The following is a 27,242-nucleotide window of genomic DNA, read 5'->3' as shown; positions in this document are numbered from 1 at the left end:
AATTGGATAGTGAGAGGACTCTGTCAGAACTGGCCCAAAAACTCCAGACGTTTCTCGCACTTATTTTAAGTCGATATAACTCATCACACTCGTATTTAAAATGCTAATTAGACGGAGAACACCACCAGTATATACACCGATCCGCACCAACATTAAATAACCTCCTTGTCTCAACATTGCGTCCCATTTCATCAGCTCCACTGACCATGTATGTGCTTTTAGTAGTGCTACAACTACACATTAGTTCTCATTGTTCTGCACACTTTTCTAGCCCCATTTCACCCTCTTCTTTAATGCTGAACACCCCCACATGACCACCACAGGACAGGGTGTGACGTGGTGGTGGTGTGTTAGTGTGTTGATATGGGTGGATCAGACACAGCATGTGCTGCTGGAGTTTTTAAACACTGCATTCACTCACTGTTGCTCTGTTAGACACACCTACCTTGATGGTCCACCTTGTAGACGTGAATAATAAAAATGATAAACATAATAAGCAATATTTTATCCAGCTGAAAGGTAGTAAACTCTGTAGCAGTAAATAAATCCATGCCATAATGTGATCTAACATCGTGTCAGTGTTTACAAGGAGAAAACAAACAGCCGCCTGTCAGCAGTGTCCTTCATAAGCAAAGATGCACAGAGCGCTGTATAAAATAGTGAAGCTACAGTCAGCACTCAGTTACACACACACACACACACACACACACACACACACACACACAACCTCTCTCCATCCACAAGCCTGGCCTTGCCCGTACCGTCCTCCGGGTGACAGGAGCGGATGTGTTGTTGTTGCCCTCGTGCGCTGACCAGTGGCTCAGGCGGCACTGAACTCTTTGCTTTGAGTCTCTGGCTATTTCAGTGTAAAAGCATGTCCAAATCGGCCTCGCCTGCACTGGCTGTGCATTAAAGATTGCACTCGGGCCGCTCTGATAATAAAGGCTGAAATGATTCAGCATTTCTGCCTCAGGCTAAAGCATTAAATATCTGGGCTTCAACAGCGAGGGGAATATTCGTACTGAAACGTAGGTCATACAGCAGAACTTCTTCAATCCCAGCAAGGAGAAGACGCACTGACGGTAATAGATTTCACACCGGGAGTCTTCAGCGTGTTGAGGGGAACTCAGATTGCTGACTCATGTTTACTTTAGTAAGTGTGAACATGGCAAATGAACGCAGTACATTTGAAAATGTACTGAAAAGGAACTAAAAATGAGTCATTAAATGGTCAGATGCAAGCTTAGTGATCCCAGTTCACCATTTGTTCATGTTCTGTACCTGTTTCACTCTTAATAGACTTGTGCAGAAGGGCATTTCACACTCAATCACATTTCGATAGGTCGATTTGGTGGGTAAGGATGGTATTATGGACTGTACGAGAATACTGGGACACTTTCAGGAAACCTACACAGACACTGGGAGAACACAACTCAAAGCAAAAACGTGTTTTCTTTTGTTTTGAGTTGTGTGTTTTTATTTTTTTCTTTCTTTCTTTAAAAAAAACATTCAAATTGCTGGAGGACACTTGATGAAGGAGAAGAAATGGATTCCTTGAATAGGAGTGATGATGAATTTATTATTTTTAATTAATCTAAACACTGCACACACTGAGCTCACTTCGTACAGAAGACGCAACACTGGGAGTTCCAGCACCACATTTAAGACCTAAAGCTGTGTAAGGAACTGTTCTGAAGGTGTTCTGTGGGTCAGGTTCTGCCTCTGCATGTTGCCTGTCTCATTAAATAGGATTCTATTTACTTCAACCTGTGCATTTCTATGTTCAGTGCATTGTTCTATGATACAATAAATGGGCAACCATGACAACCGAGGGCTGACCAAAATTTGGACCGTGGGAATAGACCTTAAGTTTGATCCACATCTACTTTTTTCAACAGAAGTTAATGTACTGAACTGACTGTCCACTGTCCATCATCTGGACACTATAGAAGAGGCAGACAGTGGCTTTGTTGAAAATCATTGACGTTATCCCCTTTAAGAAAGCAATGACAAATAACAGCACAGGGAACATGTACTTTCTCTTTATCTGGAGTGAAACATCTGGTTCCACCTTATCAAAGAGATGATCAAACGCTGTCGCAAGGCTGTATCCGTTTTATCTTTAATTTTCTTTATATGTAGGAGCCCTCTGCCTCTAAAACCCTCGGTAAATACCACTCTGCTTCATTTCACTGCTCCATCAGGCCACTAGCAATCGCTGCGTCCCTTGTGTGGTCATCCGGCAGTGATTACAGGCCGTAAAGCCTACCGTCCTCGCAGGACACAGAATCCAAACGACCATGATGTCATCAGCCTGCCGAAGTCCTGGAGTCATCTGTAAACAAACCGTACTGATGTGTTTCCTGGACCCTTAAGGTGAAACACGACAAGCTTAAGTGCAGAATAACCGACAAGCCCCCTCCCACCACGGCCCCTGGCCCTGAAAACAGCAGTATGTACGGTCTGAACAAGGAGTATATATTTATTTATTTATTTATTTATTTATTTTTAATTGAAATAGTAATGTATGGTAATGTAGTCAGCTTTAAGTCAGTAAACATGGGAGTCTAATAAAATGAGTCTAATTTTGCACCTCTTAACCGGGACGTCTAAGATTGTGGGGAAATGCTGTTCTCTCTGGTTTGTTTATAATCAGAAGCTCCACGTCTTTTAAGGTGGAACGGTATGTTAAAGGGAAAAATCGACTGTTTGTATGTAGCTGAATGTATTTATTCACTGTTTGAATTGCCAAAGAAACTCATCTAAAACCTGTTCTGTTTAATTTTGCAGCACTTTGCAGTAATGCAGTTAGCCATCTGCTGAATTTGGTGATATTTCCACCTTAAATAATACAAAACAGCAAAAATAAGTCAATATTACCCACCCATGGAGCGGGAATAGAGCAATATCCTCAATTCGGTTCCTGCTTTTCAACATTTGGAGTTGTCTCCATTGTCCAAATAATAAAAAATGATTATACACATATATATTTTTCCCAGTGTTTATGCGAGATGGCACAGACAGAGCTCCAATCATAATAATGTCAGAGAAAATAGAGCAAACACAGCAAAAGCAAGAGCTGTGTGCGTCACCGGAAGCTTCTGTTTGCTTGGGGGTGACCTGTATGTGGCTCATACTCATTTAAAGGAACAGGTGCAAGAACCAGACTTTTTGAACAGGGCTGTTTAAGCAGGGAGCGTATGCTGCTGTGAGGTTTGGTCCTTGTAAGATTTTGACCAAAGCATTTCACAGGCATTCCAGTAAGACCACAAAACCGTGTTTACTTGTGGAAAAGGGTTAAGTCATCATTTGTCATGGTTTGTTTTGATAGTAAATGCACAGATAGGGAGCACAACTATTGCTGAACATGCCTGTGAGGATCTGATTGCATTCAGGCACCAGAGTATTAGTCTAGCATTTGATTAGAATGTCATTTGGGGTGGTGATCCTTCACACCAGAGCAATAATTCCACTGCTCCACAGCCACAGACACAATTGCTTACGCTTGGTATTGAATATGACCTTAGGCTTATGTGCTGCATCTTCAGAATGCCCTTTTTAGGTGTGTACATGACACCAATTATAAGAGGTCTATAGCATACGTTTCAAGAAAGATTACAGCTTTTTGTTTTGGTGTTTCCTTTGGGCAAACTCCCTACTCTCAGTTTTACTGAAGCTATCTTGCCCTCTACCAGGTAAATGATGTGACACTATATTTCCCACCTAGCAGCGGCCCGTCAGTGCACTTAAATTACACGCTCTTTAATGCACTCTTGTCAACTGTAATATTTCCAGCCACCATTAGCACATTCGCTCGCCTCTATCCATTCCACTCCTGACTTTCGTCAATTAATCAGAGCGCCTCGTTATTCCAGGAGACATCGAAAGCGGTGGGGTCCGCTATAAATCCGCTCCAACTGCAAGCGAGTGCTGGCACATTTGTCAAAACCTTCTCCTTTTAGCTACAGGAAATTAGCGGCAGAAAGTGGGGGGGGTGAGTATTTACAGTTTGAAAGCTAACATTTGTACAGTAATTAATGAAGGTCTTATGAAATGCGCTCCCCTGGGAAGGTAGGCGAGGAGTATTTATGACGAGGTAGACCAGGAATGGGTGGAGATCGGACCATTCGTCTCACTGTGAGGAGATACGACGTCCAATCACACGCTGTTTTGTAATTAATGAGAGCAATATCAGCTGGAAATATTTCTGTATTGTAACGTCCCTCCTTGCGCTGCCCATGACTTTGTGGGATCTAAACCTCTTTCTGATCATGTGTTTTTGGTTTGGTCCTGTTTCGCCACCCTACCCTTGTCAAGTCCTGCCCCTGGGAGTGGTTTGTTGGCATGGTTACAGATTGTTTACCAGCCCTCCTTGGTCTCCTGCTTTATTTATATAAGTCTTTTTGGAATTAACCAGTGCTGCGTCTTCGTTTTCTGGTCTAGTGTTTTGGACCTTGCCATTTGTTTGGGTTTAAACTCAATCTCGTTTCTGAGTTTTAGTCTTAGTCTTGTTTCTTAGTTGAACGATCTTCTCTCGTGTCACTGTGTCACGGATGCCTTTGAACCAAACCACACTTGCATCCTGCCTCCTTCCCAGTTGAGTTGCCCTCGTTTACTCACTCCCTCAGCTGCTAACCCAAGCTTGATTACTGAGACAATGTTAGGCTGCTGTGTTTTTATGAAGCACTTCAATTTATAACCAGTCTGAAAGCTGTTTTTTTTTTTTAATCTTTAAACTTGTTCCATTTGAAAACAGACTGATCACGATTCATCCCCAATCCGTTTCCACTTTCCTCCACTTACTCAGCGACGAGCCAATCTCTCGCTTTATTTACAGAGCCGCAGCTCCACCACCTCCAAAGTCGAGTGCCTTTTCTAAGAGTTAAATATTTAATGAAGACCTAAAATCTGTGGCTTTTGGCTTTTCATTTGAGTTCGTGGAGCTGGCTGGTGTAGATTAGCTAAAGCACTGCTGAGGGACAGACTCCAGAGAAAACAGAGGGAGTCTCTTTAATTCTTCCATCTTCCTCTCATCATGTGTGTCACATTCTATGTGTATATACTATATACTGTGCATTTCCGTCAGAGCAAAAAGGGTTTAAAGGAAATAGTGGAGGAAGAGGAACAAAGAAGAAAAAAAAAGAAAATTAATTAATTCATTCATTCATTCATTATCTGTAAGCGCTTATCCAGTTCAGGGTCATGGTGGGTCCAGAGCCTACCTGGAATCATTGGGTGCAAGGTGGGAATACACCCTGTAGAGGGCACCAGTCCTTCAAAGGGCAACACAGACACACACACACACATTCACTCACACACTCACACCTACGGACACTTTTGAGTCGCCAATCCACCTACCAACGTGTGTTTTTGGACTGTGGGAGGAAACCAGAGCACCTGGAGGAAACCCACGCAGACACAGAGAGAACACACCACACTCTTCACAGACAGTCACCCGGAGGAAACCCACGCAGACACAGAGAGAACACACCACACTCCTCACAGACAGTCACCCGGAGGAAACCTACGCAGACACAGAGAGAACACACCACACTTCTCACAGACAGTCACCCGGAGGAAACCCACGCAGACACAGGGAGAACACACCACACTCCTTACCACAGTCACCCGAAGGAAACCCACGCAGACACAGGGAGAACACACAACACTCCTCACAGACAGTCACCTGGAGGAAACCCACGCAGACACAGGGAGAACACACCACACTCCTCACAACAGTCACCCGGAGGAAACCCACGCAGACACAGGGAGAACACACCACACTCCTCACAGACAGTCACCCGGAACAGGAATCGAACCCACAACCTCCAGGTCCCTGGAGCTGTGTGACTGCGACACTAACCTGCTGCGCCAAAAAGATGAAGATGTAAAAGAAATCAAGAAGAAAAATAAATATTTTAAAAATGTATAGCAGTGGCAAAGAAGAAACCAATGAAGAAAGAGAACATAAAGAAAACATTGTTGATGATAACGTCTCTAACTGTACAGTATTTAAACTATGAGTAGACACCGTTCTCAGAGCTACAGAGACCCGTATCCATGTTCAAAAGCTCTTTCACATTGTTCTCCAACCGCAGCCTTTCTTAAAGACCCTGTAGAAGTTGAAAGACTCTTAATTGCAGTGGACGTGGTCATTATGAAGCGAGAGAGAAGCAGGAAAGCTGTAAAGTGTGAGCTAACCCCAAAACTTCAGACTTTGTTTAAGAAAGTTGTATCCCAAAGGCAGTGGGATTCATGGGCTTTAATGGAATCACCTGCCAACTGCAACAAGGCAATTCCGCTTCCCTCCACTTACATAACACCTTCAAAGCGTCAGAGAAGGGCACGAGCGGGGAACACAGCTTAAGTGCAGTTCAGTGTCAGAGCACTGTGTGCAGCTTAATCTGCGGTGTCATTACACCAGAGTGGAGACGGATCTGAAGTCTCGTGTGAGCACACGCGCAGGCCCTTGACGGTCACTGAGGCGGAGGTCTCTACTCTCTAAAGAAAGGGAAGCAGGGCTTCTCACGTCTGATGCACACTGTAGTTCTGCTACAGCACCTGTTAAAAATCTATTACGGTTTACAACTCTAAATCAATCCGCAGTTGTTACTTATCACGCAGCACGTAGTGTCACTGGCACACAGCTCCAGGGCCCTGGGCTCTGTCTTCTCCTCAGGTCATAGTCTGGGAAGTATGTTCTCCCTGTGTGTGCATGGGTTTCCTCCCCACACACTTGGGTGAGTGTGAGATGCACTGCGATGGACTGCTGCCCTGTCCAGTGTTTTTTGTTTTTTTTGCCTTGCTCCCAATGATAACGGGCTCTCTAACTCCATTCAGAATGAAGCCATCAAAGAACATGAATGAATGAACGAGTGTTTTAATGATGGTGTATTCTGGAAGAATACACGGTAACGCGGCTCAGGACCGAGGAGGATAGGTGTTAGGATAGGATAAGTGCTTACAGTATGTTATTTACGTACAGTATGTACGTATGTTCCGACTTACACCGAAAATCAGTTTACGATGCGACATAGGAACGGATCAACGTCGTAAGTCGAGGACCCCCTGTATCAGTATGGAACCTTGACCAATTTTTTTCTGCATCAATTTGTAAACCAAACTCTTCATCTGTTTGGGCTGTGTACCAAACTATGCCCTACTCCCTACATAGTGCTAATCACAGATAATTAATCTAATAATGCTGCACTCAGACACTGCACTAATTTGACAGGTAATTGTGAACCTTATAGATGACTAATATTTTGACATACTACGCAACATGTGCCGAAACCATTATTTTATTCATTACACTGTGCCCTACAGAGGGTGTAGTGACTTTTATTTTATTTATTTATTTATTTTTTGGGTGGGGGGCATTTAGTCTCTGCTTCACTTACTGAAAAATCACATTTTCATATCTGTTATTTAAAATAATTCATTCAAATTTAAGCCAAATCAGCATAATAATTTAAGCAGACAGCCGCGATGAAATATTATCCTCACAACCACATTAGAATCTGACCTGCTGACAGTTTTCCATTAGATCCTATGACGAATTGCTAATATGTCTAACAGGAGATAACAGTCGTCTACTCCTCACTATACAACAATGTGGCATCCATTACCCACTGATGCAAAGAGGCAGTGGGCTTCTGTGCTTCTAAGTGTTGTGAGACTCTCTCCAGAGCAGGGAGAGGAGCTGTGTATGAGGTGAATATATCCATCGTTCCCATCTGTTTACATTAGTGCTGTGCTCTGAAACCAGCAAACATCCCATTGATATGATTGATTTCTTTGAGAAAATAATGACTCTTAAGGCCCACTTGGTTAGTGATTATGATAATCAATACATAGCTCTATATTGATCATGTGTTGGATTATTATCACTTATGAACTGAATGGGGTTTGTACGGCACTGAAATAACTAGCACGTGTAATACAGAGCATTAAAAAAAATCCCTACTGCTTCTACTGGGATCCCGCTGCTGTGTTCGTTTGCTCTACATGAGGTTCATCCTCCTTGACTGACAACATGATACTCAGGCGTCCAACTGAGCTTCGAACAAATTTCAGATTCCTCTAAGAAACAGTATACCCTTGGCTCCTTGGCTTCAGTGAGTCTAAAACACAGCTTAAGGAGGACGTTTGATTAAAGTTATCCGCACAGGTAATCCCCGCAGTGCTCACATTAAACAGTAATCAAGGCATTCGTGTCTCCCAGCAAAGCCGAGGCAGTCAAACACGGACCCTAATAAGGCAGTTACTGACTCTGGTGCTTCTGGAGACGTCCTGAGGCTGCCGGCATTAGCCCGCTCAGCAGGACATTTCAATATAATCACACTCCAATTATTATTAAAACCTGCCATTCATGAGCTCGAACGAAGCGCAGTGGCATTCAGACGTTTCCAATCTGGTGCCACGTAATTTCTCATTCAGAGCCCCCCATTAGTTAATGAAATATAGTCATTTGGAGCTTATTATGTTAAGTAGGCTATCTGGCCAATTGGGCTCCAAGCAAGCTGACTTATGTCTGCCCTTGATAGCTAACATATGCTCGTCATTGCATTGGTGAGACTTATTGAGTCTCATCATCTTTGTTGCTAAGGATTTTGCCTCCAGAGAGGGATCACAGCCTCACAGACAAGTGCTGCCATCCTTAAAGGAGACACCTTCTACCCGGTTTCCACAAGTGAACACAGTTCTGGGGACTTGCTTTAAGCCACAGATCGGGTCGGCGCGAGAGCTCAGGGGTGAGCTGTTCTCGTTTTCACCAAATTTAATCATCATACTCACTGTCTCTAACACAGCACGTGGTGTCATGCCTTTCAGGTAACCTGGAAAAGTTTGTACACACATAGTCACTGTAGAGTTAATAATGGACACAGCAAAGTTTATAGAAGCGAAGCAGGGGGAGGAGGAAATAAATTGGATTTTTTTTAAGATAAATTAAAAGAAATCAAGCAGAAGAAAATGAAAAAATTAATGAAGAACCACAGAAGAGAGGGAGGAAAAAAGCCAGTGAAAAGAAAGAAAACCATAGTAAGATGACAAAGATGATGATGATGACAAAGAAACAGGAGGAGCAAATGGTGGATGAGAAATAGAGGAGGAAAAAGAAGCAGAATCACAGTAAGTGAGCATCGTAAACCACTTTTTTCAGAACTACAGAGACACATACCTGTGTTCTTTATATAAAGCTATGGTCGTGGCCTTAAAGAACCTGTAGAGGCTGAAAGAAGGGAGGAACGAGGAGCAGAAACTCAGATTTTTCACTCAGTTCTCATTCAGTATTTTATAAGAACTCTTATGTCTCGACGCCCGTTGTAGACCCTGACTTGGGCTGGGCACCAGGAGCTCACTGACCACTGTCACACCCTAATGGTCTAAGTGACCAACACGAAGGAACATGTGAAGCATGGAAGTTTGAAGAAAACAGCTTCTGAACAGCAGCAAACAGGTAGCTTTTCAGAGTCACGCATAAGTAACTAATATTTGATGCCAAAAAGACAAGGGATAGAAATCTGAAAATATTCTCTGAACGGACGCAGCCAGTGATTTTTTTTTTTTTTTAATTAATTGTATTGACAGCATTGTAGAGTTTGTATTTGTTGTTTTCAGCCTTACTTTCCTTCATCAAGTTAGCTAATTTGCTAAAAAGTACTGTACATTGTGTAAATAGCGCTAGCAATGACTGAAAATGGTAGGAGACCTACGGTAGATTCTACTTTATTAGTAATGGATAGTACTGTAAATACTAACTAGATCAGTAGGTTTTTATATATATTCATTCATTCATTCATTATCTGTAACCCTTATCCAGTTCAGGGTCGTGGTGGGTCCAGAGCCTACCTGGAATCATTGGGCGCAAGGCGGGAATACACCCTGGAGGGGGCGCCAGTCCTTCACAGGGCAACACAGATACACATTCACTCACACACTCACACCAACGGACACTTTTGTTTCACCAGTCCACCTACCAACGTGTGTTTTTGACTGTGGGAGGAAACCGGAGCACCCGGAGGAAACCCACACAGACACAGAGAGAACACACCACACTCCTCACAGACAGTCACTCGGAGCGGGAAATAAAAATTATATAGTATAAAAATTAAAATAGTTTTGTAATCAAATACCAGTTACTTACACGTGGCTGTGAAAAGCTGGTTTGTTGCGTCCATTCAGAAGCCATTTTCTTGTTTCTTCAAACTACCATGCTTCACCCTTGCTTGCTCAAAATTACTGCACTGGAGTTGTGGCAAAGACACAAACAACGATGCTAAATGAGGAGCGTACTCTGGACCCCCAGGCACTGACACCAATGTCACACCACCAAGCTGCCCAAGAAGACTGCATTATATAACTGAAACAACAAGCGGGTTCTTGGGAGCAGCTTCTCTAATCGTTTCATAGCCTTTCACTTCAATGGTTTTAAATGGTTCTACGTTCTAAGAGGAACCCCAAAGTGCTTCCATATTAATTGAATCCCACAGATGGAATAAAACCTCCAGTGCTTTGGATGCAGATGAAGCCTAATGTTGGACTAAACGACTCTCTTCGTGGTGATTCTCCACTGACAATCGAGCACAGGGCTAAGAAGTGGGCTTCAGGGAAGCAGCCCCTCTGCGAATGTGTTACATTCGCGTCTTCTGCATCCCAAATGGTCTCGCTAATCGGGGGCCATTCATTGGATCCGTGCAAATCGTCAAAGCACGCTCCACTAGTAAGCCATGTTAATGAGCTGGAGGTTCCTCGCTTAAAGGATTGCGCTGGCAGCCAGAGACAATGGCGGCGGGCTGGAGAGAATGAGGCTAATGCTGTGTGCTTAGAGAAAACAATCTTATCACGCTGACACTGTCAGGATTACGGGACAGATTGAGCCCACCTCCAGAGCTTTACTGTGCTGTTAATAAAGCCAGAGTCTTTCAATTAAGGGGTCCCTTTTAAGCGGGCAGGTGAGAGAATGAGCGGCAGGTCAGTGCCTCGGGAGCAGACGGCTCTCTCTGATGGGATTTCCAAACATCTAACCACTCTGGAATGAAGAGGGAATGAGATGAGACATCGAGGATGGGGCTCTGCGCAAACAAGCTCATACAAACACTTGAAAAGTGCTCAGCCTCTGCCCAAAGCAGAGAAGATACAAGGAGATCTCCTGGGATTCTCAGTAGTTTCTCCCAGATGACAACAACAAGTCCAGATGAAGAGACGGATAAAGACTCTCAGGTGTATCTCCCAAGGACCCAATCCAGGACTAACCTTCTCGGTCTGATGTTGTAGATAACTGCTATGCTTCCTGGGCCTGAAGAGTACCTTGCCCCCCTTCTGTCTGGTGCTACATCTCCTGAGGGATTTTAGGAACATCTACGTTAAGTCTCATGAGCCATCAGGGAGCATCCTTTGAGCAACAGAGTCTTCCACTGTGAGGGCTCAGGCTCTCATTTACTGCTCCTAGTTGCTGGAGAACATTGCCGCTAAGGTGCATCGCTTTTTTTTTTACCTGAATGGGACATCAACACAGTGTTAGTCCAACCTTTGTCTTAGAGGCTTTAAAGTTATCTAAGGCCTCCTTTATACCTGCTCTCTCTCAGCATCCAAAGGAAGACTGGAACCAATGTTGGCAAGTGGACAATATCGTTCTCCTTGTGATGTTTATCATGGTCAAGTTTGTCGAATTATCCACTTAACGCTTATTAAAAAAAAGAAGATACAGACTCTGATCTTGGAGTGTCTGTGGTGACAGATTAATCTCATCAGGCCTCATTTCCTCACAAAGTTCAGTCGTCACTTTATATATACGTATGCAGATACTTTTCTGTTTCTGATTTCCTGACCACATCCTGTTTAAGAACACAGCTGCACCTCTCAATGAGACACCAGGGTTATTAGCGGCTAATTTTGGTACTGTGTTGGTACAGACAACTGAGGGTATGACTTTGGTTTTCTCAGCATTGGGTTCTAGATTTCTGTCTCAGTCTCCTCTATTTCAAAGATAATACCCATGGCAGCAAGCAACAGATGCAGACAGAGACATTCGAATCCATAGCGAGTCCTGTAATTATTAATACTGTGGAGGAGCTGCTGCAGCAGTGGGGTCCTGTTCCACACTGAGATCTCCTAAGCGTCTTATTTCTCTCTCTCATCTTTCATTTGTTTCTATAGAGTTAGCAAACAGGTGGAAGTCCATTGAGCCACACATTGTTATTACATTTTTATGTGTTATTAATTAATAATTAATTATTAATTATTTATTATTATTCTTTCTGAAGACATTTTGGTTTTAGGAAAAATAATGTCATTGCTACATTTATTTGTGAAGTGCAGAGGTCAATTTTACGTAGAAAAAAGTGGTTTATGTTTCTTTTAGGTCACACAGGGTGTCAGTATAAATACAATAAATGAGTAAACTACATTTATATTAATGTTATAATTAATCAATTCAAATATATATTATTGAATTACTTACTAGGCAAGTTGTCCGACAAAGTTTTAATGACATATGCTCATGTTTCACAAATATTAATTAATTCATTTGAATCAAATATGTTTATTAACAATTAAAACATTGTCAATAGTGACAATATACAATTAAAACCTCAGGAAGTCTGAGAGAACCTTATAATCCCCAGGGAACAAATTGTTCATTCGGTGTATTTATGTGAGTTGAATAAACCCACTCCGTATCACAGCGAAGGTTGAACTAGCGAGCGGTTTTTACAATGCAGCTAGCAGACTAGCCGTGGATTGCATTTCCAAACAGGGTTTAAAATCATCTCCTTCTCTAAAACACTCCGAGCTCTTTCAGTAATAACCGAGTGTGCTTGCTCTCAAACGCCTGCTAATGCGGTCCCTCCATTGAAAGTGAATGGAGGGAGAAAAATCAGGCAAATAAAGGGCATCGTAGCATGCTAACGCGATGGAGCTCTGGAGCATGGGACTGTAGTGAAAAAGCTTTCAGAGGAGAAGAGGCCGTCCACTCTGACAGCCGGCTTTATTTATTCATTTACCTCTCTGGTTTAATGGAAATATAAAAGGCTGCATTGATTAGTGTTTAAGGATCAGCAGTTAATAGATTAAAAGCCCATGCGAGAGCCAGAGTGGAACGCTAGTATTTTGTGGGGATGGCTTCTATTTAAAGAGGGGTGCAGGGGAGAGGTTTGTTGTGCTTTGATGTATTTGGTCATTAACTGGAAACTTACGCTGTAGTGATTTTTGAGCACGGGGGGATATGAACACATCCAGATAAGCACTCGCGTGCCCACAATAGGATCAGTTCATTCAGATTATTAAATGACATTAAAAATGAATGCGTATTCGGATGATCTGAACTAAGAGACTCCCAAGATTTGCATTAGGTTTACAAATACGTTTTCAAGCTGTTTTTTTCAAAATGCAAACAGGTATCTGCTCTTTTGTTGTTTTAAGGTAACTAGTGTAGCTTTGTCATTATTGTATACATCACCTAATATGACAATGACAGGTGAGAAGAGCTTATTTCCCACTGCATTCGATATGAGTTTCATCAAGTATATATGCATCGACTTGATCTAGTCTTGGGGATCATATTGTTCCCAAAACTGTGTGTGAGTTTTGGTTTAAAGACTTTAAAGATGGTGGTTGTTGTCACGTCCTCGTCCTGTCATGCCTGTTTTCCCTGCCATGTGCTCTCTCTGTTATTGTCCTTGTCTCCGCCCAAGTCCCGCCTTTGTTCCACCTCCTCGTCTGTGTCTCAGTTGTTACCCTGCCCTCTCATTATCTGTCTCAGGTGCGTCTTGTTTGCGTTTAGCATTTAAGTCCCCTTGTATCACTTCCTCTTGTCGGTCATTCGTTCTCGTTCTCCTTTGTACTGTTTCGGTCCATGTTATCAAGTCTGTCTGCCTCTGCAAGTTTCTCCGTTATTGTTTTCCATGTCGTCGTTTCATTTCCTCTGTCGTTGTTTCGTTCTTTAGTCTGCCTGTCCCGTTTGCCCTGTTTAGCTCCCCGTGTCCAGTTTAGCCTGCTTGGCTCCCTGTTTGTTGTCTTTCTGTTAAAGTCTCTTTGTTTTGTTATATTTCTTTAATAAAGAACTGTGTTTTAGGGAGTGCGTCCGCCCTCTGCGAGTCCCTGACAGTGATGACAACGATCTTGAACTTTTTACTAAAACTATCATTTTCATTTTTTAACACTCTGTAACCGTTACCATAAGCTCACAAAAGGGCAGGAGACTGTTTCAATCATGAATTACAATTACGTGACACAAAACAGGCTTTCAAACTGATTTGTACACCTAACACAATGTGAACTACATTTTGCTTTTTTAAAATATGAATCCATTTCTGACACTTACCCGGCGTTAAAAATCTGCCTTAAACCTGCTGCTGCTCCAACCATAACCCTAACGTGAACCCCAAATCTAAGCTCTGAAGGTTAGAAGCGGCAGAGTTGTCTCTTGTGTAACTTTGTACTAAAATAATTTACAGCTCTGTTACTACTTTTATGGTATGTAACAGTTTGTGAGTATTTAGCAAAGCAGCTATCAATCAACCTCCATTATTATCACTCATCAGCTAGAAATTAGCTCGTCCCTTTCATTTTACGTGAAGTAATTATTGGAAATATTGTTGTGTTTTGTATACTTCATCATGGCTATGGTTTGGTTACAGGGCAAGCCTTATTCTGCGGTTTATTGCTGACAACATTTCTTCATTAAATAAAAATTGAAGTAAAGCACGAGCCCTAATTCAATGCGTCAAATGTAAACGTTGTCAAACCCTGCTCTTTCAACACCAGCCAAAAGTCATAGCCATACAGCCCTGCTCCTGGTTCAGCTCAGATTATTTAATACAGGTTTGGAATCTGATGTGGGCTGACTTTCACATTCTTCTTTAGAACCGGGTCAATGTTCTGTGGGTCACGTATTATTTTGTAAATGTGGTTTTCAGACCAGTCCTCAGACGATCCAGATTTTTGCTCTACAATTCATGCACTGCAATCCATTCGGAGCCAAATCGTGGACAGTCTAGAGGGCCCCAAGGACTGGTTAGAGAACAAGTGGATTAAAGGCTATTAGAGGCTCTATTGATAAATGACCGGTCTCATTCCCTCCCGAAGAAACACAAGCATGGGACGGCTGTTCCAGGACCTGCTCTGAACCAGTGAAAGTCAAAAATTACAGGAAACTCAAACCTACGAACGCTTCCAGCAGGCTTTCACACAAACAAACAACAAACGCCTTGTTGAGAAGTAGCAACGTGTCAAAGCGTTGCCTTTTTTCAAAGACTTTCTGCAACCTCTAAGCCTGCAGTCTACCCTCAGCGTGTGCTTTTGTGCCCGCCAGACAAGGCTTCCCTGGACCAATCAGTCACTTTAAAGAGGAGTACAAAGTACTAGTTTCCATTCAAGAGAGAAGCTGCGGGGGGAAGTGGCGCGCATGTCATAACGCGGTGCCGCGGTCCCTTTGCTGTCAAGCGCAGAGGAAACGCGCCGCTGACACGCAGGCCCAGGTTCAGCCCTCACGCTCGGGCTAAATGGCTTCGTTGTGATTCAGGTCCTGGAGTGATGTGACTGGGCTAACAGACAGGGCTTTGTGGAGGCGTTTAAAAGGCAGAAGAATAGATTTCACGCAGCCTGGGGATTAATTAGCTGGAAAGAGTGGCGGGGTTGGGGGCAAATCTGTAGACCTCCTTTGGGGAAGGGGGCGGGGTTAAGGGCTTGCATATTCATAAGAGCAGCACAGCTTTGATCACTCACTGGCTGAGTGGCACCCATGGCAGGCGGAGCTGAAGAAGCGTGTAAACGGCAGCCTGGCCTCAACAAGAAGTCATACAAATTTGACTAAAGACCACTCCCAGGATTCATTCAATGTGTGCTAACAGTATGTTCACCCTTCATCAACGTATATGTGAATTTCTGATGTGTACCCCGCATGAAGAATCAGCTCTAACCCTAACCATAAGCCCAAAGCAGGACTGTCTCCTGTGTAGCATTCTCCCACAGCAGAACAACAGATTATAGCACTGCTTCTGTAACTCTCCTGCTGATAAATAACAGTTTGTGTGGAATTAGAAAACGGTGGGGCTCACCTAGTGATAATAAAATAACTACAATTCATAAAATAAAAATCTTACGGATTTCTAGGGTGCTCCTTTTAGTCAAACATTATCTCATTTTATTTTAATGCTGTTACTATATCCTTTAGTAAATTTTGAGATGACTCAGTTTTGTAGAAAGGTTTGCTATGACTCATATACAGGACGAGAGAGAGAGAGAGAGAGAGAGAAAGAGAGAGAGAGAGAGAGAGAGAGAGAGTGAGAGAGAGAGAGATTTCAGTTTGAAGATACTGTCCACCTCTAAATCTACATGTAAAAACATCACCATGGCAACCATTTTAACAAACATACATCACAAATCCCCCATACGTTATTTTAAAAGTGCTTTCCTGCAACTTGCCTGAACACAAAAGCAAGAAATAAAACAGCATGCTCTGGAGAAGCTCCACGTAAGTCTAGGGTCATCGCCCAATGCCATGTTTGAGCTGTAACTGACTTCATTTCACTGTGGGATGTAACAATTAGACAATGTCGATCATAAAAATCTGTCGACTCTGAATTTCATTGTTGACTCGTCGTTAAATCCCCCTTTACATAAATGCGGACTGTAATCAAAATTATTAACTTTTTCATTAATTCATTATCTGTAACCACTTATCCAGTTCAGGGTCACAGTGGGTCCAGAGCCTACCGGGAATCAGGTAGGAATACACCCTGGAGGGGGCGCCAGTCCTTCACAGGGCAACGCAGACACACACACATTCACTCACACACTCACGGACAATTTTGAGTCGCCAATTCACCTACCAACGTTTGTTTTTGGACTGTGGGAGGAAACCGGAGCACCTGGAGGAAACCCACGCAGACACAGGGAGAACACACCACAATCCTCACAGACAGTCACTCGGAGGAAACCCACGCGGACATAGGGAGAACACACCACACTCCTCACAGACAGTCACTCGGAGGAAACCCACACAGACACAGGGAGAACACACCACACTCCTCACAGACAGTCACCCGGAGGAAACCCACACAGACACAGGGAGAACAGACCACACTCCTCACAGACAGTCACCCGGAGGAAACCCACGCAGACACAGGGAGAACACACCACACTCCACACAGATAGTCACCCGGGGCAGGAATCGAACCCACAACCTCCAGGCCACACAACCGTGCCACCAATTAATAGCTTAATACAGTTAAATGTTCTTATCACACAGTCCAGAACACCGACTCTTATATTTCAGACCTAACTGTTTACATACGCACCGATTTTAAACCATCTACACTCAACGGAAAACCAAACCAAACACACCCTTCTCTCTCTGACTGTTTACACCTGGAGAACACCACACTTTTAAATCACTGTAAACATGTACCATCACTTCAGACTGTGTTTTTAAAAATCACTTACAATCTCAGGAGAGGCGCAGAACGGTAACTCAACGATCCGCAGCTTCTGGCTCAAAATGTGTGGCGTAAAAGCTTCGTGAATTCAAAGCATAGGACGTTCCTTCTTGGATTCAGCGGTTGATTTGACCCAATGAATGACGCCTGCTTGGGGGATTGACACCTGTTTAAACTAATAATAGGAACTTATATGAAAACAAAGAGAGGCGGTTTGCTGGGATTGGTCACTTGCTGGTTGTGGGCGGGGACGCCAGAATCGTCCAAAAAGAACCAGAAACTCGCTTCCTGTTCCACATTAAATTTATATAAGAACACATTATTGAACAACCAAATAATGAAACCTTATTTCACTGCCATCCTCACAGCAGTGTCTCGACATCTAGCTCTGTCTAAAAGAGCAGAAACTGTTAATGCTACAAATGAGGCACAGACGACCAAATAATACACTACACATCTGAAAAAGAAATCAGAGTCAGATCCATCTTGTAGCGATATATGAATAATAAGGCTGTATGGCTATAAGCACTGATGCTGTCATATATTGGGTTCATTTTAGAGCAACTGAGCAATAAAACACAACAAGGCATTTCACTGGGTTGTGATTAAAGTAATTGTTGAAGTGAAGCAACAATGCATTATGTAGCTCAGTGAAGGGCTAAATTGGAAAAGGCAGGAAAAGAACAAAGCCCTTATTTACTCAATGCTGGAGGGGGGGGAGCACTGGATAAAGTTAGCATCAAAAGCTTTAAACGTAAAAAAATTATAACAATAATAAAAATTAAATAAAAATCAAATTGAAATATATTTTAAAGGAAAAATGGTCTAAAATGGAAACTCTGGCCCAGAAGCCAGAGGTGAGGGGCTCGAATCTCAGCGGATTCTCCCAGCACCAGCTTCTAATTTGTTGAATTTGTGTATGTTAGAGCAAGAGGCACATCGCTAACCCCCTCTGCCTGTGATCGCCCTCCCTCCTGACATCTGTTTAAGGATGTTTATCCAAGGGGTAAGTATGTTAAGGGAAATATTATGCTAGTGTTATTTTACTTTTCTTCTGTTTGAATCATAAACACGGCAGCGAGGCGGGACGGGGAGATTAGAGCCCAGAGGGCGAGCGAGGGGTCTGCTCTTTCACCCCCATGGGAGAGAAAACAGCGATGCCAGAGCCACAGAGGCTTCTCAGGACTTCGACTGTGGCATTAGCTGCAGATTAACTCCTTGAACATGCTTTATAAAAGATGGTCCTGGGCTGGTCCTTTGGTCACCGTCTGTGAGGAGTTTGCTGTGTTCTCCCTGTGTGTGTGTGGGTTTCCTCCAGGTGCTCTCCAGGTATGTTTGTAGGTGAATTCAGTGTGTGACGTTGTCCACACCTGACCACACCTTAGCAAAGAGTCTACGTGCTATTTCACAGATGTTGGACATGTGTCAACTTCATCCCTTGTTATTTGTTTAAACAAAACCAACACAGAGCCCCAGCGTCAGACCAGACCCAGCGTCCATCCAGTGAAATATCAGTGTGACGGGGGATTTATGAACTGAGCCCTGGCCCTGAGAAAGAGGAGCTTCTCGTTTAGGAAAAGACTCTCCGTCTTGAACCATTCTCAAGCATTACCTTCAACAAGGAGTCATTAAAGCACTGTCAACTTAGCCTAATGCCCCCTGCCCCCCTCTGAGGGGCTTATGCATGGAAGGCAAGTCATTTAAAAGCTGAAAGAATGAGAGAAAAAAGGAAAGAAAGAAGGGGTGAGAGGGGGCAAGCAGAGAGAGAAAGAGGGAGAGATAACCGAGTCGGTGTAAAACCAGTACAGAGAGACATCCTCGCTTTTCCAGCCATAGACCGTACACCACCAAAGGCATGCGTCCCAGAGAGAGTGAAGGAGACGAGCGGGCGATCGAGGTAAGGACAGAATAAAGAGAGATAGTGTGTACAGAGACAGAAGAAAAGAGGACAGAGATAATACACCCCCCAGGAGTGGCCACTCTGGCAGCACATACAAGGATTTCCCAAAGACTTAAGCCTACCATGGGAAAAAGAGTCCCAGAGAGAGAGAGAATAAAGACAGGAGAGTAGGGGTTTAGTCCCCGAGTGGTCAATGTAAAAGCAGCACACACAGAGATATCCACTCTTTAACAGCTAAAGACACCAGCTGGTCCACTAAGGGAATACGAGCATGTCCCAAAGAGAGACGAGAGAGAGAGAGTGTGAGTGTGTGTGTGTGTGTGTGTGTGTGTGTGAAAGTGAGGGGGGGGGGGGGTGATTTCATCTGCACACAAAACAAAACCTTGCCTCGACAAAGTGGTACCTTTCCAGAAAAGTTGTCCTTAACTTTGAATAGAAGTGTGTGGAAGTGTGTTGTCGAGGGATTTTGACCACTTCTGTTTGAGCTGGAACACACTGTGCCGGACAAGACCCTCACTCTGCACATTCTCACATCAAACTAAACCATTTTGGGACAGAGATGACCTTACTTTCCCAGCTATGGACATGAAATACGACTGATGACACATCCCCGAGAGAAAAGAGAGAGAGAGAGAGAGAGAGAGAGAGAGAGAGAGAGAGAGAGAGAGAGACTACAGCAGACTAAGTTGTGGCTAAACTAGCACCACTCAGGCTGCTGTTGCTATAGTACAGTGTACTACACTTAGGTTTAGGGTTCAGTTCCCAGCTCTGGTAGGAACACCAAGATTCCAGTATTCCAATAACAGTCCTCAGGCCAGACTCCGGACCCTGCTCCGTCTCTAACAGGACTAAGACTGTAGCTGGATCAGAGTCTGCTCAGTACTGCACATTTAGATGCAAATAGCAAAGGTCCAGCAGCTCTAAAGGCTTTAAAGGACAAACCCCAGGCCAGCCTCGGGCAGTGGAGGAGGAGGAGGAGGAGGAGGAGGAGGTGCAGTGTAGAAGGGAGAAGAAGGGATTTCCGCTAAAACTAATCAATCAGGGCTTGATAAAGGCTCCCTTGCAGGAGTGTTGACACAGGGTCAGATCGTCCCCTGACCCCAGCCTTTTGGGGCAGTGGCCACCAATAACAGAAGCCAGGGCTAATTGTCTGAGCAGTGTCAGAGCCTTTCAATGGCCCCAGCTACTTTCACTCTCTCTCTCTCTCTCTCTCTCTCTCTCTCTCTCTCTCTCTCTCTCTCTCTCTCTCTCTCTCTCTCTCTTTCTATCTTCCCCTCTTTCTCTCTCACTCACTATTTATCTACCCCCCCCTCTCTCACACACACACTATTTACATCATTCTAGTTATTTATCTCTTTCTCTCTCTCTCTCTCTCTCTCTCTCTCTCTCTCTCTCTCTCTCTCTCTCTTTCTATCTTCCCCTCTCTCTCACACTCACTATTTATCTCTTTCTCTCTCTCTCTCTCTCTCTCTCTCTCCTTATCTATCTTCCCCTCTTTCTCTCTCACTCACTATTTATCTACCCCCCCCTCTCTCACACACACACTATTTACATCATTCTAGTTATTTATCTCTTTCTCTCTCTCTCTCTCTCTCTCTCTCTCTCTCACCTTATCTATCTTCCCCTCTCTCTCTCACTCACTATTTATCTATCTCCCCCCTCTCTCTCTCTCTCTCTCACACACACACACACTATTTACATCACTCTAGTTATTTATCTGTTTCTCTCTCTCTCTCTCTCTCTCTCTCTCTCTCTCTCTCTCTCTCTTTCTCTCTCTCTCTCTCTCCTCATCCCCCTGTTAGCTGGTCACTTTTTCTTTGCCCCCCCCCCCCTCTGTTTTTTATCCAATAGACAGCAATTGCATGTCGCTGGTAAACACTTTCGCACGCGCGTCTTCACTTCAATCCCCACTTGCACGTGCGCTTATCCCGGGCGTCCGAGCGTTGGAAAGAGAGGAGGGAGAAAGAGAGCTGGGGGGAGGAGGGCTTCACTCAGGTCCGCTGACAGGTGGGTCGAAACCGCTCCCGCGCGCGCTTGCTGAAAGAAATAATCCATTCGGGTGGGGAGCGAGAGGGCTCCTCTGCCAATCACATGCCAAGCGCGCGCCAGCCTCTGCCATCCTCGCTCTCAATCCCCACTACACACGCGCGAGCACGACAACCAGAACGAGCAGGAGCGCGAGCCCACGCCACGGCTCTGTCCGCCTCCCCTCGTGCACCAGCGAAGGTCCAGCTCCGACGGTGAGAGTGAAAGACAAGAAGGCGGTCAAGAAACAGCGCGGGGTACTCACTTAGATGCTCTCGCGCGCTCCTCTCTCCTCCGCTTCCACGGTGCGTTGCGTGTGTCCTGCCGTCTGCAACAAACTAGGTGAGTGTGCGCGCGTGCACCAGTGTGTGTGTGTGTGTGTGTGTGTGTGTGTGTGTAAGAGAAGCTCCAGCGGAGAAAGTTGCTCTGCTGCAGGCTCGAGCGTCTATGGCCGGGCGCGCGCGCGTGCGTGTATATGTCTGTGTGTGTGAGAGTGTGTGTGTGTTTTAACCAGCGGCTCGCGCTGCTCTGTCTGACGGGGAGCAAAAGCACTTTTAAACTCGCTCAGCCCCCCCACACCCCACCCTCCACCCACCCCCCATGTGACCAGCTCTCAGTGAAGCCAGACTCGAATACATTAGCGCCCCTTCATCCGGCCGCCGCGCGCCCCCTAGCCACTGTTTTGGGGAGCGCACATTCCCTCGCACACTGTAAACACAACGCTGACCGTTAGAAGACCACCACAGCCCTGATCTGATTTTACACACTCATGTTTAATGAGGGGCTCCAATGGTGCATGACGTCATTCTCATCTTCAGTGCACATGGGGAGGGCGCTGGGTTTAATACTTGGGCCCCTTCAGTTATAACCTGAGCTTCAAATGATGCATTACAGTGACGTTTCATATGTGATCCACTTCGTGTTGAAAGGTGTACACATTTCCTAAAGCTGCCGTGCTGCCATTGGGCTCTTTTCACTCACTCATTCATTCATTTATTCATTCATTCATTCATTCAACTCAGAATCTTTGACTGCCAGACAGGAAGACATCACAAATTCACAATTTCTTACTCTCACCCAATAGCTCACTCACTTTGGACAATTTCACACACCCAGTCACTGACACACACTCACACCTGTGGACAATTTCACACACTCACCCAGTCACTCACTCACTCACTCACAACTTTTTAACACTTTTATCCAGTCACTCACACACTCAGAACACTGGACAATTTCACACACTCACCCAGTCACTCACAACATTGGACAATTTCACACACTCAGTGACTCACTCACTCACAACTTTGGACAATTTCACACATTCACCCAGTCACTCACACACTCACATCTTTGGATAATTTCACACACTCACCCAGTCACTCACACACTCACAACATTGGACAATTTCACACACTCACCCAGTCACTCACTCACTCACAACTTTCTCACACTTTTATCCAGTCACTCACACACTCAGAACACTGGACAATTCCATACACTCACCCAGTCACTCACAACATTGGACAATTTCACACACTCAGTGACTCACTCACTCACAACTTTGGACAATTTCACACATTCACCCAGTCACTCACATCTCTGGATAATTTCACACACTCACCCAGTCACTCACACAGTCAGAACACCGGACAATTTCACACACTCACCCAGTCACTCACTCACAACTTTGGACAATGTCACACATCCACCCAGTCATTCACACACTCACAACTTTGGACAATTTCACACACTCATCCAGTCACTCACTCACTCAGAACATTGGACAATTTCACACACTCACCCAGTCATTCACACACTCACAACTTTGGACAATTTCACACACTTAGTCACTCACTCACTCACAACTTTGGACAATTTCCCACACTCAGTCACTCACTCACAATTTTGGACATTTCACACATTCACCCAGTCAATCACTCACTCACAACATTGGACAATTTCACACACTCACACTTTTGTGAGATTGTGGGAGGGAAACAGAGCACCCGGAGGAATGTGGCTGGCATCTCTCTCACTCACTCATTCACTCACTCACTCATATTTAGGAACTGCTGCACTAGGGGTGCTATCCTAAGCTTTATGTCAAATACCATGCCATTTTTAAAGTGTATGTTCTGGTTTAGAGAACACACATTACTGAGGTTTACAGTAAGAACATCAATACCACGTGTGGAGGTGTTTGGTCACTCACGATGATGTCATCTCAGGAATAAACAAAGGTGTTCTGTGAGACGGGTCCTGATGAGGTGATGGCTTGTGTTCTGTAGCAGGTATTTGATCCACTATTAAACCCACTTCAAATTTGTTCTGCTGAAATGATCATGAGGGTTCCTTCATTTGTCATGAGTTCATGCTCCAGTTGATACCCCCCAACCGCAACCTCTGGGGGAATAAACAGGGATACAGTGCATCCGAGCCCATGGTTACATGCTCCCTTTGGGTCCCAGACAGACACAGTGTGCTATGCTTTTTAATGTATGCTTACTGTAACTCATAAAACACCCGTGAGACATCACCATCTTGTGCTTCTCTGTCTCTCTCCATCTTTCTTTTTCTATCCCTTTTTTCAGTCTCTTATTTTTCTACTCTCCATTCTTATTTATCTATCTATCTACATCATTATTTCTCCTTCTATCTCTCTGTCACATGTCTCTCTGAGGAGGAAGTTAAAGCCACATTAAAGCCCCCCTCCCCATGCTACACAGTGCTCTGTATGTTAAGTGTAAACGGCTGAAACAGGAATGTGGCGGGATAAACACACATGGTGTGCATTTACAAATCAATACCTCGCCCAGCACGGCCGCCGCGCACAGAGGATGAGCAGCTCAGCGGCCAATCACACGCCAGCAGACCATGCACACTCTCTCTCTCTCAAACCCACACACACACACACACACACACACACGGGTCATACATAAACTTCATTACGATTTCATTTGCAGTAGAATGACATCATTTTTCACGCTCTCATTAGGGGCCAGTGTGAGCACATGCAGAAGTAATTCTAGATATTTTATTTAGTAATAACCTGTGTGGCTCTAAACTGTGCACCACATCGTGCTGTAAAAAGGTCCACTCAATATTTCATATTTTTGGGGGAATATCAAAATGCAATTAACAGATAAATAATATTACAATTCTGTTCATCACTCTGGATCCACATTCTCCTTCCTCTCCAGCAGTTTCATCATTACACAGTCATTTCATTCATTTATCTGCAAGGCTTTATATGAGCTTCGATTAAATCCTGTGATCCTGATTTTCTCCTTCTGCTTCATTATTAAGGTGAATCTTTCTTTGAAATTATTTAAAATTTATTGAATATATTTTTTACTCAATTGGCTGATGTTTCTGTATTGTGAATAAGGTTCATTTTATATATTTCCTACTAATGACTTGGCTTTTATTCTTGGCAATAAGCCTTTGTTTGCCATAAAAAACAACACAGATTTCATTCATTCATTATACGTTAGCGCTTATCCAGTTCAGGGTCCAGAGCCTACCTGGGATCAATGGGCGCGAGGCAGGAACACACCCTGGAGGGTGTGCCAGTCCTTCAAAGAGTGACACACTCTCACACATTCACTCACACCTACGGACACTTTTGAGTCGCCAATCCACCAACCAACTTGTGTTTTTGGACCGTGGGAGGAAACCGGAGAACACCCGGAGGAAACCCACACAGACACAGGGAGAACACACCACACTCCTCACAGACAGTCACCTGGAGGAAACCCACGCGGACACAGGGAGAACACACCATACTCCTCACAGACAGTCACCTGGAGGAAACCCACGCGGACACAGGGAGAACACACCATACTCCTCACAGACAGTCACCCGGAGGACACCCACACAGACACAGAGAGAACACACCACACTCCTCACAGACAGTCACCCGGAGGACACCCACACAGACACAGGGAGAACACACCACACTCCTCACAGACAGTCACCCGGAGGACACCCACACAGACACGGGGAGAACACACCACACTCCTCACAGACAGTCACCCGGAGGACACCCACACAGACACGGGGAGAACACACCACACTCCTCACAGACAGTCACCCGGAGGACACCCACACAGACACGGGGAGATCACACCACACTCCTCACAGACAGTCACCCGGAGGACACCCACACAGACACGGGGAGAACACACCACACTCCTCACAGACAGTCACCTGGAGGAAACCCACGCAGACACAGGGAGAACACACCACACTCCTCACAGACAGTCACCTGGAGGAAACCCACGCAGACACAGGGAGAACACACCACACTCCTCACAGACAGTCACCCGGAGGACACCCACACAGACACGGGGAGAACACACCACACTCCTCACAGACAGTCACCCGGAGCGAGACTTGAACCCACAACCTCCAGGTTTTAAATTTTAAAATTAAAATGAAATTAAAAAGGACACAGGTATGGATCCTGACCTCTCTGTAAAAAGTGTTTTTAAAAAGACAAATTATGGGGGCTCCCTCTTTCTAAAGGTGGGTAGAAAGGCCCCAAATATTACAAGCGAAATTGTAGCCAATATAAATATCTGTAAGGACCTAAGTTGGTGGAGAAATAATATGAAAAAAAAAAATCAAGTGAACATTTGAATTCCCCTGTGTCATCCTATTGTTTTTAAAACAAATAGTGCACACTGTGTTTGCACCGTCCAGGTTAATGTAAAACAAACCTATAAAAGCAGTGAGCACACAGGAGTCATCATTAGTGTGTGTGGATAAAAGCCTCAAGGTGTGCATCTGTCTCAATGTGCTTATTGCTTGGGAGAGTGCCAAAATGTGTTGTGTTGTTAGATAGTGTGTGTGTGTCCAGGATGATGGAAATGTGAAATATTAACAATCTGGATAATAATTTTAATACTATTTCCCTGTACTAAAAACAGCCTGTAAACCTGGCTCCAACAGGCCAATAGACACTTGTCGAATCTATAGCTTGCCTCTTGCTCTAGGCCCTCTAGTGGACATTTCAAAATGGATTTGATATGTTTATTAATATAAGCAAATTGAACGTTGTTTATCTACTATCCTATTTACTGGGATTCTCCTTATTTGCGAAATGCTGTGACTCTGTGTTGAGCTGCTAGTGAGCAATGAGGGTTGAAAAGGAAAGGCTGCTGGTAAAATCATTCACATCCCACCAAGCAGTGTCTAGCAGTGTCTGGGTGGATGTGTGAAGTTGTGCACAGGTTTAAGTGTGACTCTGTGAATGTGTGAAATTGTCTAGAGGTGTGAGTGTGTGAGAAACTGGATGAGTGTTGACCTATGACCTATGATGGATTGGTGACCGGACCAGGGTCTAGGAAACAGGATCAGTTAGAGAACTTTGATGCAAATAATAATAATAATAATAATAATAATAATAATAATATTATATTATTTATTGGCACGGTTGCGCAGCAGGTAGGTGTCGCAGTCAAACAGCTTCAGGGACCTGGAGGTTGTGGGATCAATTCCCGCTCCGGGTGACTGTCACAGTCCAAAAACACATGTTGGTAGGTGGATTGGTGACTCAAAAGTGTCCATAGGTGTGAGTGAATGTGTGAGTTTGTGTGTTGCCCTGTGAAGGACTGGTGCCCTGACTTGTGCTCAATGATTCCAGGTAGGCTCTGGACCCACTGTGACCCTGAATTGGATAAAAGTTACAGATAATGGATGGATGGATAAATCTATACAAATGTCATATCTAATAATCTATATCATGAAAACAACCGCCTGTTATAATCAACCATATACTACGTTCATTATATGTAACCGCTTTCCAGTTCAGGGTCCTGGGTCCAGTGGGTGTAGAGCCTGGAATCATTGGGCGCAAGGTGGGAATACACCCT

At 44.3% G+C, this 27,242-nt stretch overlaps 1 protein-coding gene across 2 annotated transcripts in view; it reads right to left on the bottom strand.

Annotated features, from left to right (window-relative positions):
* The window catches only part of cntfr (ciliary neurotrophic factor receptor), a 222,495-nt gene extending 200,692 nt beyond the window's left edge, over positions 1-21,803 (bottom strand). For both annotated transcript variants that reach the window (XM_066651361.1, XM_066651360.1), the window contains exon 1: positions 21,629-21,803. The gene's annotated coding sequence lies outside the window, so the exon portion shown is untranslated. The remainder of the gene's footprint in view (positions 1-21,628) is intronic.
* Between the last annotated feature and the right edge of the window lie 5,439 nt (positions 21,804-27,242).

Source organism: Hoplias malabaricus, chromosome 18 (assembly GCF_029633855.1).
Source record: "Hoplias malabaricus isolate fHopMal1 chromosome 18, fHopMal1.hap1, whole genome shotgun sequence".
Lineage (NCBI taxonomy): Eukaryota > Metazoa > Chordata > Actinopteri > Characiformes > Erythrinidae > Hoplias > Hoplias malabaricus.
This window is presented reverse-complemented; position numbering and strand designations above follow the sequence as displayed.